Below are 18,666 nucleotides of genomic sequence, written 5' to 3' on the forward strand. Positions count from 1 at the left end.
AGAAATACTATCTCTCTAGAGCATCTCAGAATCATCAATAAGAGATGCTCTGCTCCCATAAGTCATCTTCAGCATTTTCCTTCATGTGGTATCTGGTCACATAAAGGATAAGCAACAACCTTTATCTTTTCCGCACTAGTACAAATCATATATCTGAATGTATTCTCCAATTTATACATCCTATAACAGTTGTATCTCGTAATTATTAAGCAATTAGCTCTACACTTTTCCACATTAGTGGAGGTTATCTATCCGAATGTACCTTCTAGATTATCCTACTAGGTACATACAATCCATGGTCAAAGTCCCCATGGAATATGATATATCAATCCTCTACAGACTAGTCAAGCCAACAATGGTATATGGCTAATTCAATCCATTTTACGTCTGTACAAGTCATGTACTCCAATGTACTTTCCAGGTTATCTAACCAAATACAAATAACCCAAAGATCAGAATCTCCATGAAATAGAGTAAGACTGTCCCCTATTGACCGAACTAATAAGAGTAAATCAGTCCTCTAGTAACTAAACCAATAAGAATGAATCCGTCCTCTACTAACCAAACCAACAAAGATAAATTGGTCTTCTACTGACCGAACCAACACGAGTAAATTGATACTCTACTGACCAAATTAATATGATATTTAGCATATACTATCCCTTACCCAACTAGTAATAACATAAACTAGTAATACTGGTGGTATGGTAGAAGAAATTCTATGAGACTGTAATCCCTAATCTCTAGTAGGAACTGATAGACCTAAATAGTGGTTGACCCAATGCAAGTCATACACGCTACAAATAACTAGACAAGTACCAAGAGAAGTGTATGATACAGTACACAAACATACCTCCTATAGCTTGGAGATGTCTGTCGCTACCTGATCCCAAAACTCGAAAAGTCATATCAAGAAAAATAAATCATAAAATCCAAAGACACGAGAAAATAGGCCTCATAAATATGTGACTCTGATACTAATAAATTGTCATGCCCCGAGGGTAAGGCTGTCCAACAAAAATTGGACAACACCTCCCCTATAATTGTGATAAATAAAACTAGTATACATTGCCCCAAGGCTACTCACAAGCAATAACAGTCCACACGATTGGATATAAAACATAACCACGTAGTTATATACACAGCCCACACGGCTAGTGTTAGTTAGAGCCCTAGAGCCAATCATTTGATGATTGTATGGACTCATGTATATCATATTCTTGTATATTAATAAAGGCATTTGTTTGGTTATTATACTTATTTGTATTAGTGCCAAATAGACTAAGTATAATAGCGTCCTTGACTAGAAGGTTCATACCTATATCAATCGATTAGTTGAATCGATAGTGAGATGATATAGGGAACACTACTCTAAATCATTCCTAGTCGAGTATTAACATTCAGGGTCAATGTTAATGCAATAAGACTAGCATGTAGGTCAGTTCGATGACTTGATCTCACAAGTCATGGATATAGAGATATCAAGCTGACACATGGGTATACATTGGAGAATGTATACTGAATGACCCGCCATGAGAAAGTATCATGGATCGTTATATGAGTGTCATATACTTTCTCATGTGGCTATTAGTATGACTATTAGTCCTTAGACCTGAAGTCACCATGGATCCCTACATAAGGAGTTATGCACTTTAGTTTCGTCAAATGTCACCCGTAACTGGGTGGACTATAAAGGCGATTACTGGGTATGTAACGAATTATGCAGAGGGATATGAGTGATGTAGATGGGATCTATCCCTCCCATATGACGGGAGCGACATCGCTATTCTTGATAGAGTGAGACCACTAAGTGCATGGCCATGCCCAAATGAGTCAACATTAGATGTTGAGCTCATTTGATCGAGTGAGTCTACTTGGAGTTCAAGATTTAGATTGATTAGAGGATGACACGGTCTATGCCTCACATTGATCAATCAAGATGTCTAGGATAGAAGGACACTTGTCACATATTGTGAGAAGTCACAATTAGTAGTCACAAGGTGATGTTGGATCTCAACATTCTTGTAACTTGGGTAGCAATGATGTATTGCTAGATGCCGCTCATTGCTTATGTTTCTAAAGGAGTTTAGAAACATTGCCAACGTTACAAGAACCTATTGGGTCACACACAAAGAACAAGTGGATGGAGATTAGGTTCATATGATGAACCAATTGGATTAGGTTCATGTGATGAACCAATTGGATTAGGTTCATGTGATGAACCAAATTGGATTAAGAGTAATCCAAATTGGGCTAATTGAGTTGGACTCAAGTTGATTCATGTGTTCAACGAGTCTAATTTGGATTATGACTCATTGAATCAATTTAATTAAATGAATTAGATTCATTATATTAAGTTGGCTTGAATCAAATGGTTAAATTAGATCAACCATGAGAGAGATTTGGTCAAGTTTGACTTGATTTGAGAAGGAAGATCAAAGGTCAATTTTGACTTGACCATTTGCCACCTCATTTGTGAGTTGGCATAAGGTGGACCATTGATGATGCTCCACGTCATCATGGTTGCACATGTGTGTGCCACCTCATGGAGGTTACAAATCCCCTCTTTAATGGCCACATTAAATGGGAAGGGGGTTACACACACATGAAGGAGAGTGAATGCAATTCATTCTCATTCATTCCATCTTCTTCCTCCTTAGATCTCTCTTGCTTTCTCCTCTCTTTTGGTCGTGGGTTCCATGAAGGGAGAGAAGGTGGTTGAGTGAATTCCAAGAGCAAAGGAAGAGTGAAGGTCACAAAGGAGGGATACTACATCTTGAGTGTAAGAGTTTCTTTTGTACTCTCTCCTCTTCTTCCTTTCCAATCCCATTCGAGAGCTCTAGAAAGTGCTAGCACACTTGGGGCTCTCTTCTCCATCCTTTGAGTGTGGGAGACACTCCTTGTTCGTGTGGATATCATTAGAGGAGTGTCTACGTTGACACTCTCGAGATCCGGCGTACCGTTGGACGAGCGGGATTTGCGAGGGCACGCATCGAAGGTAAAAATGTTTTCCTTGTAGATCTACTGTAGATCAAAGTTTTTAAACTCGTACTCGTATTTTTGATCGGTTTTTCCTTGCACGGATCCATGGCTATGGGTGATTCGGGGTTTCCGCGACGCGAAAAGCGGTTTTCGCGGCCCGAAAAACCCAACAGTGCTATCAGAGCCACGTGCAAGGCTTGTACGAGTTTGATTTTTTGGTTTTATGAAAACTAAAGTTTCTGTAATTTTCTGTAAAATTATGATTTTATAGTTTTTATGGGTAATTTTTCCGTAGAAGCGAAGCACAAGTGTCTCGGGACTTGTAGGCTTCGGCTACCGGAAAGATTTTCCCAAAACGGCTTCGTTTTGCCCCAAATCCGTTTGGGACAGCGTGCTCGGGTGCCATTAGATCGCAAGGGAGCAACTCACGATGGTTAGATCGTGGGTAGGGGTACTGCCCCTAACCCCGCAAGGGGATTTGCTCCGCGATTGCACCCGAAATCGCTAAAAACGAACCCGCCGGGAAGATTTTTCCGAAACGGCAATGTCTCGGCCCAAATCGTTTTGGGACAGCGGGTTTAGGCGCTGTTGGATCGCAAAGGAACCCTCGCGATGGTTAGATCGCGGGTAGGGGCGCTGCCCCTGGGCCCCGCAAGGGGATCCGTTCCGCGAACCGCTAAACGGGACCGCCGGGAAATTTTACTCGTAAAAATTGTAAAAATTAATTTTAAAATTATAGAAAATTATGAAAATATATAATTTTGAATTATATATATTAATTTGTGATAGTCATGGCCCAAAGCCCAATATGATTGGTTGTGTTGTAATTCATAATACGACCTGCGTGCCGTTATGTGTTTGCGAGTGTTGTATTATATTCGCGACTTGCGCGTCGTGCCTTCTCTTATTTTCTTGTTGTAAATTAGATTTAGACTTGAATGTAACTCGAGTTTCAAATTGTAATGTACAAATTAGAGCGGTGGAGGGTCCACACGAGACGGAGATCCGAGGCGGGCACGAGCAACACAAGGTGGTCAAAGGGAGGAGCTTGAAGAAGCTGTTGACCCTAGGTTGACCAATCAATCTTCTCATTGGCTTGAGAAGATCGTAGTAAGGCCATGACTAAATCACAAATAGATTAATTAATTAATTGTTATGTATCTGATGCATGTTTAATAATTAATTAATTAATTAATTAGTACCTTAACGATTAGATTAGATCTAAGTCGTGCACATGATGCACCCTTGTGATTAGATTAGATCTAAGTTGTGCACAAGATGCATCCTTCTCGATTAGATTAGATCTAGATCGAACCAACTCTAATGCCTAACCGTGCCGTGATACCTATCACTACCTCGATCACATGTATTGTTGAATCTGCCAAAGCAGAGCAATACATATTATCTTGGTAGGGTACGGAGGGACAATCTTGCTCCCGTCTATCAACGCATGGGTGAATACAAACTCAATTAGATTGAGTATTCATAGTTACTCGGTTGGATCGAGTCAACTATAGGCATTCTTCCAATAGTTGGAAAGGTAGGACAAAATCACGTTTATATTAATTCTCGGGCGTATTAGCCAAAGCTAACTCGAGCTTTAATATAAATTCGGATTTTATTCTATAAACAAGAGTTGCATAGAGATGTAATTGGTAATCGTTACCTACCGATCATGCTAAGCCTTGGGCGTATTAGCCAAAGCTAACTCAAGGGTTAGTATGATGTGGATCTTGTCCCACAAGAATTATAGAATTCAGTGGGAGCATCATTTAATTAAAGGCCTAATTAAATGATTTTAAAAGAATATGATATTTATTTCTGCAAATTTTCTGTTGTAGATAACCATGACGTCGAATACGAACTCTTTCTCCCTGCGTTCTGTCCTTAAGAAGGACAAGCTCAACGAGCAAATTTCCGGATGCACAGAACACGAGAATTGTTCTCACCAAGAACGTAAAGCGGAGGCAGCCCATTCAGGCTCCTCACCGCCATCGCCACGCGAGACCGAGATGCTTACAAGAAGCATCAAGATGACGCATTAGATGTGTTTTGTCTTATGCTCGTGACCATGAACTCTGAGCTTCAGAAGCAACATGAGTTGATGGGCGCTTACGATATGGTTGAGCATCTTTGTCACCTATATCAAGGACAAGCAAGGCACTGGAAGAGGAACTCCAAAGAATACCTGGAAGATCTTAAGAAGAAGAGAAATAAGATTTCTACTTCAGGTATACATGTTATAGAAGTCAACCTCTCTATTTCTTCATCGTGGGTATTAGATACCGGATGTGCTTCGCACATTTGTACTAATGTACAAGCGCTGAGGAATAGTAGGGCATTGACGAAGGGTGAGATAGACCTACGAGTAGGCAATGGAGCACGAGTTGCTGCTATTGCTGTAGGAACTTATCATCTATCTCTTCCCTCTGGGCTTGTACTAGAATTAGATGATTGTTGTTATGTGCCTACCTTGACTAAGAACATTATATCAGTTTCTTGTTTGGACAAGAAAGGATTCTCGTTTATAATAAAGAACAAATGTTGTTCTGTCTATTTAAACGATATGTTCTATTGTAGTGCACCTCTAATAAACGGACTCTATATTCTAGACTTTGAAAGCCCTATCTATAACATAAATACCAAGCGGTTCAAGTCAAATGACATGAACCAAACCTACCTCTAGCACTGTCGCTTAGGTCATATAAATGACAAGCGCTTATCCCATCTCCATAAGGATGGTTTACTGGACTCATTTGATTTTGAATCATATAAGATATGCGAGTCATGCCTACGAGGCAAGATGACCAAGACTCCCTTTAGTGGGCACAGCGAAAGAGCGACTGATTTGTTAGGACTCATACATAGTGATGTATGTGGCCCTTTCAATGTCGCTGCTAGAGGCGGTTATAGGTACTTCATCATGTTTACTGATGACTTTAGTAGATATGGTTATGTGTACTTGATGACACATAAGTCTGAATCCTTTGAAAAGTTCAAAGAATTCAAGAGTGAAGTACAAAACCAGCTTGGCAAGAGTATTAAGATACTTCGATCAGATCGAGGTGGTGAATACTTAAGCCATGAGTTTCGTGACTACTTAGCTGAGTGTGGGATTCTATCCCAACTCACTCCTCCTGAAACACCACAGTGGAATGGTGTATCCGAAAGGAGGAATCGTACCCTATTAGATATGGTACGATCTATGATGAGTCACACAGATCTTCCGATATATCTGTGGGGATATGCTTTAGACACGGCAGCTTTCATTCTCAACCGAGTTCCTTCCAAGGCCGTGATAAAGACACCATATAGGATATGGACTAGGAGAGATGCCTAGGTGTCTTTCATGAGGATTTGGGGTTGTGAGGCTTACGTACAACGTCAAGTCTCAGACAAGTTAGGACCCAAATCCGACAAGTGCTATTTTATTGGATATCCTAAGGAAACTAAGGGATATTACTTCTACATTCCCAGTCAGCACAAGGTAGTTGTGGCAAAGACTGGGGTCTTTCTAGAAAGACTAGTGGGAGTGCGTTCGATCTTGAAGAAGTTCAAGATGCGAACAATAGCACTGATGCCTCGATGGAAGTTGAACTGGAACCACAAAGTGTTGTGGATGATGTTGATCCACAAGGAGTTGAGGAACAACAACCAGTTCAAGTAGACATACCTCTTCGCAGGTCTGATAGGGTACGTCGTCAGCCTGAGAGATACTCATTTCTCTTGTCTGACCATGATGACATTGTGCTCATAGAGGATGAGCCTACCACCTATCAGGAAGCTGTGATGAGACCAGATTCTGAGAAATGGCTAGAGGACATGAGATCCGAAATGGATTCCATGTACACCAACCAAGTATGGACTTTGGTTGATCCACCTGAAGGGGTAAAACCCATTGGGTGTAAGTGGGTCTTTAAGAGAAAGACTGACATGGATGGACTTATTTATAAGGGTCGCTTGGTAGCTAAAGGTTTCAAGCAGATTCATGGTATTGACTATGACGAAACCTTTTCTCCAGTAGCGATGTTTAAGTTCATTCGGATCATGCTTGCTATTGCAGCCTACCATGACTATGAGATATGGCAGATGGATGTCAAAACCGCGTTTCTGAATGGAAACCTACTCGAGGATGTGTACATGACACAACCCGGAGGTTTTGTAGATCCACATCATACTAGTAGAGTGTGCATAGGTCCATTTATGGACTAAAGCAAGCTTCTCGGAGCTGGAATCTTCGTTTCGATGATGCAATCAAACAGTTTGGTTTCATCAAGAACGAAGATGAGCCTTGTGTCTACAAGAAGGTTGTAGGGGATATAGTTGTCTTCCTCATATTGTATGTGGATGACATACTACTCATTGGGAAGGACATCCCTATGCTTTAGTCTGTCAAGACCTGGCTAGGGAGTTGCTTCTCAATGAAGGACTTAGGTGAGGCATCCCGCATTCTATGGATACAGATCTATAGAGATAGATCTAAAAGATTGCTTGGCCTAAGTCAGAGTACATACATTGACAAGGTACTCCTTAGGTTTGCCATGTAGAATTCCAAGAAAGGATTTCTGCCGATGTTACATGGCGTGAGTCTTTCGAAGACTCAAGGTCCCTCTTCTAGAGAGGAGAGAGACCGCATGGATCAGATCCCTTATGCCTCAGCCATAGGATCGATCATGTACGCCATGCTATGTACTCGACCTGATGTCTCGTATGCTTTGAGCATGATGAGTAGATACCAGTCAGATCCAAGTGAAAGTCACTGGATAGCGGTCAAGAATATTCTTAAGTACTTAAGAAGGACTAAAGAATATTTCTTGATATATGGAGGCAATGATGAGCTAGCTGTAAAGGGTTACAGTGATGCCAGCTTTCAGACCGATCAGGATGATTACCGATCGCAGTCAGGGTTCGTATTCTGCATAAATGGTGGTGCTGTGAGCTGGAAGAGTTCGAAACATGACACAGTAGCTGATTCTACGACAGAGGCCGAGTACATTGCTGCATCAGAGGCAGCAAAGGAGGCAGTTTGGATCCGCAAGTTCATCACTGAACTTGGGGTGGTTCCTAGCATCGCTGACCCAGTTGAGCTCTATTGTGACAACAATGGAGCATAAGCACAGGCGAATGAACCTCGCTCACACCAGCAGACCAAGCATATACTACGGCGCTTCCATCTCATTTGAGAGATTATCGATAGAGGAGATGTGAAGATTTGCAGAGTACCTACAGAGGCTAACATCGCAGATCCCTTGACCAAGGCTTTGGCACAGAGGAAGCATGATGGTCACACTAGGTCATTCGACCTTAGAGCCTATACTGATTGGCACTAGTGCTAGTGGGAGATTGTAAGTTAGAGCCCTAGAGCCAATCATTTGATGATTGTATGGACTCATGTATATCATATTCTTGTATATTAATAAAGGCATTTGTTTGGTTATTATACTTATTTGTATTAGTGCCAAATAGACTAAGTATAATAGCGTCCTTGACTAGAAGGTTCATACCTATATCAATCGATTAGTTGAATCGATAGTGAGATGATATAGGGAACACTACTCTAAATCATTCCTAGTCGAGTATTAACATTCAGGGTCAATGTTAATGCAATAAGACTAGCATGTAGGTCAGTTCGATGACTTGATCTCACAAGTCATGGATATAGAGATATCAAGCTGACACATGGGTATACATTGGAGAATGTATACTGAATGACCCGCCATGAGAAAGTATCATGGATCGTTATATGAGTGTCATATACTTTCTCATGTGGCTATTAGTATGACTATTAGTCCTTAGACCTGAAGTCACCATGGATCCCTACATAAGGAGTTATGTACTTTAGTTTCGTCAAACGTCACCCGTAACTGGGTGGAATATAAAGGCGATTACTGGGTATGTAACGAATTATGCAGAGGGATGTGAGTGATGTAGATGGGATCTATCCCACCCATATGACGGGAGCGACATCGCTATTCTTGATAGAGTGAGACCACTAAGTGCATGGCCATGCCCAAATGAGTCAACATTAGATGTTGAGCTCATTTGATCGAGTGAGTCTACTTGGAGTTCAAGATTTAGATTGATTAGAGGATGACACGGTCTATGCCTCACATTGATCAATCTAGATGTCTAGGATAGAAGGACACTTGTCACATATTGTGAGGAGTCACAATTAGTAGTCATAAGGTGATGTTGGATCTCAACATTCTTGTAACTTGGGTAGCAATGATGTATTGCTAGATGCCGCTCATTGCTTATGTTTCTAAAGGAGTTTAGAAACATTGCCAACGTTACAAGAACCTATTGGGTCACACACAAAGAACAAGTGGATGGAGATTAGGTTCATATGATGAACCAATTGGATTAGGTTCATGTGATGAACCAATTGGATTAGGTTCATGTGATGAACCAAATTGGATTAAGAGTAATCCAAATTGGGCTAATTGAGTTGGACTCAAGTTGATTCATGTGTTCAATGAGTCTAATTTGGATTATGACTCATTGAATCAATTTAATTAAATGAATTAGATTCATTATATTAAGTTGGCTTGAATCAAATGGTTAAATTAGATCAACCATGAGAGAGATTTGGTCAAGTTTGACTTGATTTGAGAAGGAAGATCAAAGGTCAATTTTGACTTGACCATTTGCCACCTCATTTGTGAGTTGGCATAAGGTGGACCATTGATGATGCTCCACGTCATCATGGTTGCACATGTGTGCCACCTCATGGAGGTTACAAATCCCTCTTTAATGGCCACATTAAATGGGAAGGGGGTTACACACACATGAAGGAGAGTGAATGCAATTCATTCTCATTCATTCCATCTTCTTCCTCCTTAGCTCTCTCTTGCTTTCTCCTCTCTTTTGGTCGTGGGTTCCATGAAGGGAGAGAAGGTGGTTGAGTGAATTCCAAGAGCAAAGGAAGAGTGAAGGTCACAAAGGAGGGATACTACATCTTGAGTGTAAGAGTTTCTTTTGTACTCTCTCCTCTTCTTCCTTTCCAATCCCATTCGAGAGCTCTAGAAAGTGCTAGCACACTTGGGGCTCTCTTCTCCATCCTTTGAGTGTGGGAGACACTCCTTGTTCGTGTGGATATCATTAGAGGAGTGTCTACGTTGACACTCTCGAGATCCGGCGTACCGTTGGACGAGCGGGATTTGCGAGGGCACGCATCGAAGGTAAAAATGTTTTCCTTGTAGATCTACTGTAGATCAAAGTTTTTAAACTCGTACTCGTATTTTTGATCGATTTTTCCTTGCACGGATCCATGGCTATGGGTGATTCGGGGTTTCCGCGACGCGAAAAGCGGTTTTCGCGGCTCGAAAAACCCAACAGCTGGAACAAAAGAACATAGCCACGCAGTTGTATAGTAAGCAACTCACATAGCTATAGCAAAACACAGGGGAAGTCACAAAATAACAAATGCAAAAACACAATACAACTAATTGTGAGCCGGCTTAACTTGACACTACAACATCAAACCAACTAAAAGAAACCACAAAGGTAAACTGCACACAAAAGATACATATACACGATCAAGTCCAAAGCCAATAATGCAAACAGAAGAAAAAATAGAAGAAGTCGCTCGATGTGACTTGGGACTGGCGGACAGGATCTCCAGGTGACTCCATAAATCCTTTACCTGCTACCTGCGAAAGAAAACCAGTTTATGGGATGGTGAGTGCTGGGACTCAGCAGGTAATAGACATATAGTGCATGAGTATAATATAAATCTAGAGATTAAAAGGTATACAGTCTCATAGGAAAAATAGAAGATACTACAGTGATGTCATAGTAAATGTCCATACATGAAATAATATCCTAGGCTAGTAATAGTAGGTCAGGGGTAGTGAGGATCTGCAATAATACCGTTTATACTAAGAGGTATCTTGTGAGGTATATACATACTATCAATAAGTAGGTCAGTGTCTAAGCATATACAACAAGTATATAACTCAACATATGTAAGCATATCACATAAATACAATAAAGCAACAGCTTACAGCTTTAAGTAAGCAAACAATAGCATAAGAATTATAATAACAAAATGGATGGTCACTCCCACCCACCCCTCTGCACCATGACCCCTGTATGGTCGAGAGGTCGGGTCAGTAATAAACTGTACACCACTCCAGCTACCACTTAAGTGGCTGAGGGGATAGTTGCATAGTAGCTAACTAGCCATGTAGCGACGGGGATCCCTGCTGCTCATAACTCTAGCTAATACTATCCATGAGTATAAAATATCGAAAAATGGTGAATAATGATAAGGGAATTTTCTAGAATTTTTGGAAATTTTTTTGGAGATTGTATGGACGAGTTTACGGGGATAAAACTGGGGTCCGGGGGTCCGAGGGCTTTTCCTCCCAAGCCCCTGCGACGCTGATCCTTGCCCTAACCGGCGCCGCGACAGTTTCTTTCCCCCACCTCGTGAACAAAAGCAGTGCACCATCTCTTCTTTTCTCATTCTTCCTCCCAGAGCCGATCCCCTCTCCTCCTCATTCATTCCGACCTAGCGCTACCTTGCTCCACCACTTTATCGAGTCGCGCGTTGAGCACCGGCCACAGGAAATTAGCTTCATCGCCTATGCCCTAGCGCCATTATCGTCGCCACAGCCGACACGGCCGAGACTCCCCTCTACCCTAGTGTCGACGCCCCACTCCCGACGCCACAGCCGTCGCTGCCGATCGCTAGTCACCCGAGCCCTCGCCTCCGTCCGATTTCCCCTCTCCCTGAGTCGTCGCTGTGCAGGTGGATATCCATTCTTTCCTTCGTCGGCAAGGACGCTCTGTGCCTTAGCACTGTCGCCGGCCACCAGATTCAAACCAGCACCGATTTTCCCTCTGTGCCCTAGATCGCCGACTCTTGGTGTCTCTTCATCTCAACACCAGCAGTCTTCTCTCGCCGCTACTCGCTGCTCTGGTTCACCACTACAGTAGCTTTGGGAAGGAGGTTACAAATCTGGTTTCGGTAAGGTTTGGTGGGTATTAGGTTAATTTCATGTTCTGTATGGATGTTGAGATTTTTATGTGACTGAGCATTCTTGTCTCTTGCTCACCAAGGGTATCCAGTGCTGAATGCTCTAGATCAACAAGCACTGCCGTGAAGTATTCCAGCAGCTCCGTTGCGATTGTTAGTCTACCAACCTTTGTAGCTTGGCCAACACTGTTCATTGGCGATCCACAGCACCGGTCATTCTGTTTTGAGTAGGGAACCCCTTCGACCGTGAGCCTTCAGCGATCATCTTGGATTTGGGTGAGTTCTTATGAATTGGTTTAGATTAAGTTGTTGTGATGAATTATGCTTATGACAAGTCCAAATTTGAATGGATTGGTTAAGATATGATTGAGGAGTTAGATGATCCAATTAGGGTTAACTGATGGATCTAATCTAACCGAGGTTAATGAATGAATTAGGGTTCCTAGTGAATAAGGATTTTGGTTTAGCTATTTTGTTTAGAATAAAACTTAGCTAAACTGTATGATTTATTACAGGATTCGGATTCGGGATGAGCACTTCAACATAGAGGTTGATTAGCTCGATCTATATTGGAGACGGGTACCTTGACTTATCTTTGATAATGTCATGTTGATATGTTTAGTAGGTTATAACCTTTAGTAATGATTATGTTCGTCTTTGCTTCAGTTGGTCACTACCTGATCTGTTACATGCTTGTTTGCTCACATGTTATGCATTTTATGTTAGTACCCACATGATTATATATATGCTCATAGAGGTAGTGACATACCATGTCTTATTATGTTTAGGACCTAGGTATTTATTCATACCATACCTGACTGGTGTAACTTAGATCTTCGGATATGACTTATTGATACTAGGGTACACATTTTATATATATATATATATATGGATTGGTTCAGGATATTGTCATGCTTAGTTTCATGCATCATTCGCATGATTGCATGCTGCACGATAGTCTGCTCCATTATTGTTGAGCACATCGCCAGTTTCATCTCTATCGGTGCTCCGTTGGTCCGCTCATGGGTAGCGTGATGCAGCGTGGTAGTACGTCAGTTTGCTCGGTGGTGCTCCGTTGGGACGCTCATGGGTAGTGTACTGCAACGTGGTAGCACGCCGGGATCCCTCCCCATCATCGTGTACCGGGAGATGAGAGCATGCGCTCCCCCATTTATGATTTGGGGTAGGAGGATAGGTGTACTCCGACATCATCCCGTCCACTCGGTCACTCATCAGGAGCAGTGACGTCAGAGTGCACGGTTGTCAGAGCCCTACCCACTCGGTCTCACCATTGTGTGTGAGATGGCTGACTGGCATCAGGGGTGACCATGTCATCGGTATCATATGCATTTATGCATTTACTGATTGTGTTTGTTGCATTTATATGCTGCATTTGGATGGATGCATATGTTTGACATGCATACAGGATTTATGATACTCTCGGTCTGACGACCTGACTATTCTGATAGGAGGCCTTGGTGAGTACAATTCTCTTCAGCCTTTTCTATTGTGCATTTCCAGCTTTTGTCCAGGAGACTATACTCCATAGTTATTACTATATATTATATCTTATTATACATGTCAACTGGTATCTGCTGAGTTGTTGAACTCACCCCCGTGGACACTATCTTTTTCAGGTACTAGGTTGTTATGGAGTCGCTTGGAGTATCCTGTCTGCTGGTTCCCATATCACATCAGAAGACTTACAGTTTCCCTATATGCTTTATTTGTTTTATATGTCAGTGTATTTATCTTTGTGCTCCGGTTTTGTTTCTGGAGTGTTGTTGTTATTACGTGGTATTTTGTATTGTTTGTTGGTTGTATAAGCCTAGCCGGCTAGCAGTCTTGTATTTTGGTTTGTATTTGGTTTTCTATTGTATTCCACTGTGTTTGGTCTGGTACAATCGAGTGGGTTGTTAGTTTTACATATAACTGCGTGGTGGTGTTTTTATTGTATCAGCCGAGTAGGCTGCAATAAACTGCGTGGTTGTGTGTATGTTCCAGCCGCCTATGGTTGATGTATACTGTGTTTGTAGAAATGTTTTAGATTGTCACCCGTACAGGGGAGGTGCTGTCGAAATTTCTTCGGACAGGGACTTCCCCGGGCCATGACAATGAGTGAATGAGTGGGGGCACAACAGGACAAGTGGATGAGTGGCCGAGCGTGTGACCCTGGCCAACGACCCTCTCAACCACAAGGGAGACATGCTCATCAGCATACATGCAATGACATGATATATATATATATATATATATATATATATATATATATATATATATATATATAGGTATGCTACATAAAGATAGCATGCTCAACAAGGTATATGAATAAACAACAATCAAAACAAGTAAACATGGTATCTAGTATCTAGTATTTGCTAAATATCATAGATAACAACGTGAGACTGTATAGATATAGAAACAAGTATCTCAAAGATCGAGTGGATAAGCATTAAGTACAGGAAAAATACGAGTGGAGTCAAGGTAAATATAGTTATTATCCAAATATAGCTCATGTACTAAGGTCAAAGAACTAAAGAATCAAAGTAAGAAGTACCTGCCTTTATCTGTCGATCGTGATAAACCAATCTCATATCGAGATACTCGTCTCGAGTCAACGTTCTATAAATCATATATTGTACAGTTTAGCTAATTAGATAAGAAACAACTAGCTAAACCCAAAGATCCAAACCCATAGGAAAAACCTTAATCAAATCAATCATTAATTATCCTTAATTAATTATTATCTTCAATTGCTCTCATCCATGCATCCTTTAATCTTCCCAATCATAATATACAATCCATTAAATAGCAATCATATTCTAATCAAAAGACAATATATCATGAATCAATTACCAAATCTAAGCATCCATATTCTACAATCAACCACCACTAATTGAATCCACCTAATCAATTTCAACCCCAATTTAATCATTATGATTAACATCAATAATGAAATCATCTAGATCAAACCATTCATCACCCTTTCATCAATTAAACAATCTGTTAAAATCTATCTTGTTAAACATTACATCAAGATAAAGTCTATTTTCAATTAAGAGATCTAATTAACTAACACAACATATTAACATGCTCTAAATCTGATACTAATCTATTTTTACAGATCAAATAAGTTCTTAAACATGAACTCTAGCCTTAATTACCTCCTTTCTTTCCCGTTTAATGGCTGAAAATAGAAACGACCAACATATCCATTTTTCCCAAATCTGCAATATACCTAATACGGAAGAACATTCAATCCCTTATTAATCTCCATAACAAAAAATGCAATCAAGATCTAGGTTATTACCAAACTATTGAAAGACGGTGGCTCACGACTAAAGATCATGCTGCTAGAAATTTATGGCTGGAGCTGAGGATCATCCACACACAGTGATGACAGAAGCAAAGTCAAGATGCTGCCCTCTAAATCAAATAGCCCTAAATCAACACTGAGTATAGACCAAACACTCACATCACATTCTAGGGCTAGCTGGATACCTCTAGGGTGTAAGCAAGAAAGCACCGTGAGTGTTGGAACAGATGGCTGCGATGGAACCCCGACAAAGGATACAGTGCGGCGATGGTTGGGCAAATCGTAGATAGCGATGGCACAACAAGGGTGACGATCAGAGCGATCAAGCAGCGACGATGCATCAAGACTGACAAAAATGACCACGGCATCACCGATCTGGCCTCACATGAAGGAGGTGATGACATCGGTGAGAAGAGGATCAACTAAAGGCTGGCCTTCTCTCCTGTCACGGCCATACCAGGTGCTGGTGGTCGTGGAGATGGGTGGCATTAGGGCGGTTTGCGATGGATTGACATCCATTTCGCTCGTGTGGCCAGAGGAAGGCTATTGGGCTGTTTGCGATGGATCGACATGCATTATGCATGCGTGGCCAAGGAGGAAGGGAATCGAGCTACCGGGGATGGATCGAAGTTCGTCGTGCTTGCGTGGGCAGAGGAAGAAAGGAAACAACGCGAGAGGAAGAGGGGATCGACGTAAATGAATAGGGTTCTAATCTCAACTTAGGCTTTTATACATTAATTAAGCATCACCTTAGCTTTAATGAAATTAATCAACTCCCATTTTAATTGGGTATTCTTATCAGGCCTCCTCTGTGCCTAATCGATTCATCCCCTTAAACATGTCAAACGGACTCCATTTAAATCCCAATTTTTTTTAAAAAATTCTTGAAAAATCTAATAAGATTATTTCTCAAATAGCCTTAATATTTCATTATTATACAACTAGTACCTAATTCTTTTAGGTTGCCATGTGCAGGGTAGTGGTATTGTTCCATTTGTGCAGGATCCCTCTTCATCCCCATTATTTTTTATTATTTTTATTACCCCAAACAATCTGAGTCAGGCATCTTCCTCTTCTACGACCGAGTGGGCATCGTATACTTTGATAAGATGCCCTCCTCCAACAAGGGCTGGAAGTCTCATTACTTCTACGTCCAACTTTCTGATTGGGCTGCATTCCCCACCGGCTGGCAAATGCAGCTACCCAACTCCCATGAGTTGGGAAATTTTCGATGGGAGCTGACCTATCTTCAAGCTATAGCATAGCTAGTCTGCTTGAAATATCACATCCATAAGCTGCCGTTGGAGGGCATTTTGTACTTGTTCGAGCTGAGTCCCATCTGTGCTTGACTGCGCAACCCTTTTGGTGAGCAGTTTTTTCCTTTCATTATTTTTGGATCTAACTGATTTCTTCTTCTTTTTATAGCTAAAGTGATATTGAAGCCTCTACTCAGTGAATCCACCAAGTTAACTGATAAGGATGTAGAAGCTCATGGAGCCGCTGAGATGGAGAGTCACGAACTCTTGCCGGTTTGACATTTTGAGGAGCCGACTGGTGAGGAAGAAGTGAGCAAAGTGGTGGCAAGAGATGTCACTGCTAACATAGAGGAACTTCCTCTCAAGTGCCCTTCATTGGTGCCTATAGCAGTTCCATTAGAGTCCACAACTTCTGCTGAGCCGCTCGCCCAACGGCAGCGTCACAAAAGGCCCCGAGCGGAAGCTTCTACTCGATCGACGACCTCTGTTCCCAAACCTTCTACCGATGCATCTAACATGTGACCACCATTTGAGCGGGGAGAAGGTTAAATTTATGCCATCCCTGAGAGAGTGGTCGGTCTACCAACTCCGCCTTCATCCAATCGGATGCCATTTTTGTCCGAGCTGTTAGCCGATGTTATCTCCGCTCGGTCTATAACTTATCTAATGCCCCCACAACCGATCCAGTGGCCCCAATCTCTACCAGTCATTCAACTCCCATGTCAAAATCCAAAAGCAAGGCTAGCTCAGAACCAATTGGCTCCAGCCTACACAAACATATCATGACCATCCTCAGATTGTCCACCAATGAGTGGCGTTACCCCGACCCTGACAAGCCACACACCCTCGAGTATAAAATTTGGATCCTGGGTCCCTTGGCCTAGACTTGGGTGTATGGAAGCTAGAGCTAGAACGACGACCATTCCACCCGATGAGTTGGCCGATCGTTTCATCCAAAATTCCACGAGGGTGAGTTTGCTTAAATAATTATATTTCTTGATCGACTTCACTTAATTGCTTTTTCTTTCTTTTAATAGTTCTGGGAGGAGGGTCTAGCTATGTGTCAAAGGTTGGCCCAATTAAACCATGAATTTAAGCAAGTGCAAGCCCTGGTCGAAGGAGATGACACCTCCCAAGTCTTGGTTAAATGACTAACTGTTAAGGTGACCCAACTGAAGGAGGACTTAGAGAAGCAGTCCGAGTAGGTCTTAGTGTCCGAGTGGGCGTTAACCATAGAAAAAGACAAAAATCATGATCAAGATGTTGAGCTCAAGCAGTAGGCCCACAATTTGGAATCGAAGATCAGCTTAGCAAACGCTAGGAAGCTTAGGGCCATCGAAGACTTGGACATCAAGAATAAGGAGGCCCAGGTCCTGGCTAAGAAGCTTGAGGAAGTAGAAGCAACTCTGGTTATACGGCAGAGCAGGTGAGCCATGAACTTTAGCTCGGGAAGTGCCAAAGATTAATAGATGAAAAAGATGCTGAACTGCAAACCCTAAGAGTTGAGCTAGAAACCTCAAAGGCCCAACTTGTTAAGTTCAAGGAGGAAGAATTTGGTCATTTAGAAGCTCACAGGGTCGAGTATTTTTGGTCGACAGACTTCAACCAGATGTTATCCGACCGCACCATCAAACTGTTTGATAATGGTATTGAAGGGACCCTAAAGCATCTAAAGGAGGGTTGCTCTAAGCCAAAGTTCTCCCAACTTATATCATAAGACAAAAAATCTAGAAGTCCTAGATGATGTAATCACTGACTTTGTATAGCACCTCTTTCAAGACTGTCACTAATTTTTTGTATGGGTTGAGTAATCCTGTGAAACTTTTGAAGTTTGATGTTGTGTATATTATTTACTTTGAGCTTTAAAATTTTCTTCCTTTTAATGCCTTAACCTTTAATGTTATTTTGTCTCTTAGACTTCACTTTCTTGGTCTACTTGAGCAACACTATAAAGAATTTTGCTCGTTATGGTTTTTTGGGACTCAAGGAGAATTCCACCACTTAGTGGTGAAATTAAGTTCGTTTATGACTCAACCGCTTGGTCTGATGGCTCGAGACCCTAGCTGAGAGGCTCGAGAATCTAAATACTTTGTCGTAAGAGCAAGCTAAGTTATAATTCAGCCAAATAG

The sequence above is a fragment of the Zingiber officinale genome, chromosome 2A (assembly GCF_018446385.1).
Source record: "Zingiber officinale cultivar Zhangliang chromosome 2A, Zo_v1.1, whole genome shotgun sequence".
Lineage (NCBI taxonomy): Eukaryota > Viridiplantae > Streptophyta > Magnoliopsida > Zingiberales > Zingiberaceae > Zingiber > Zingiber officinale.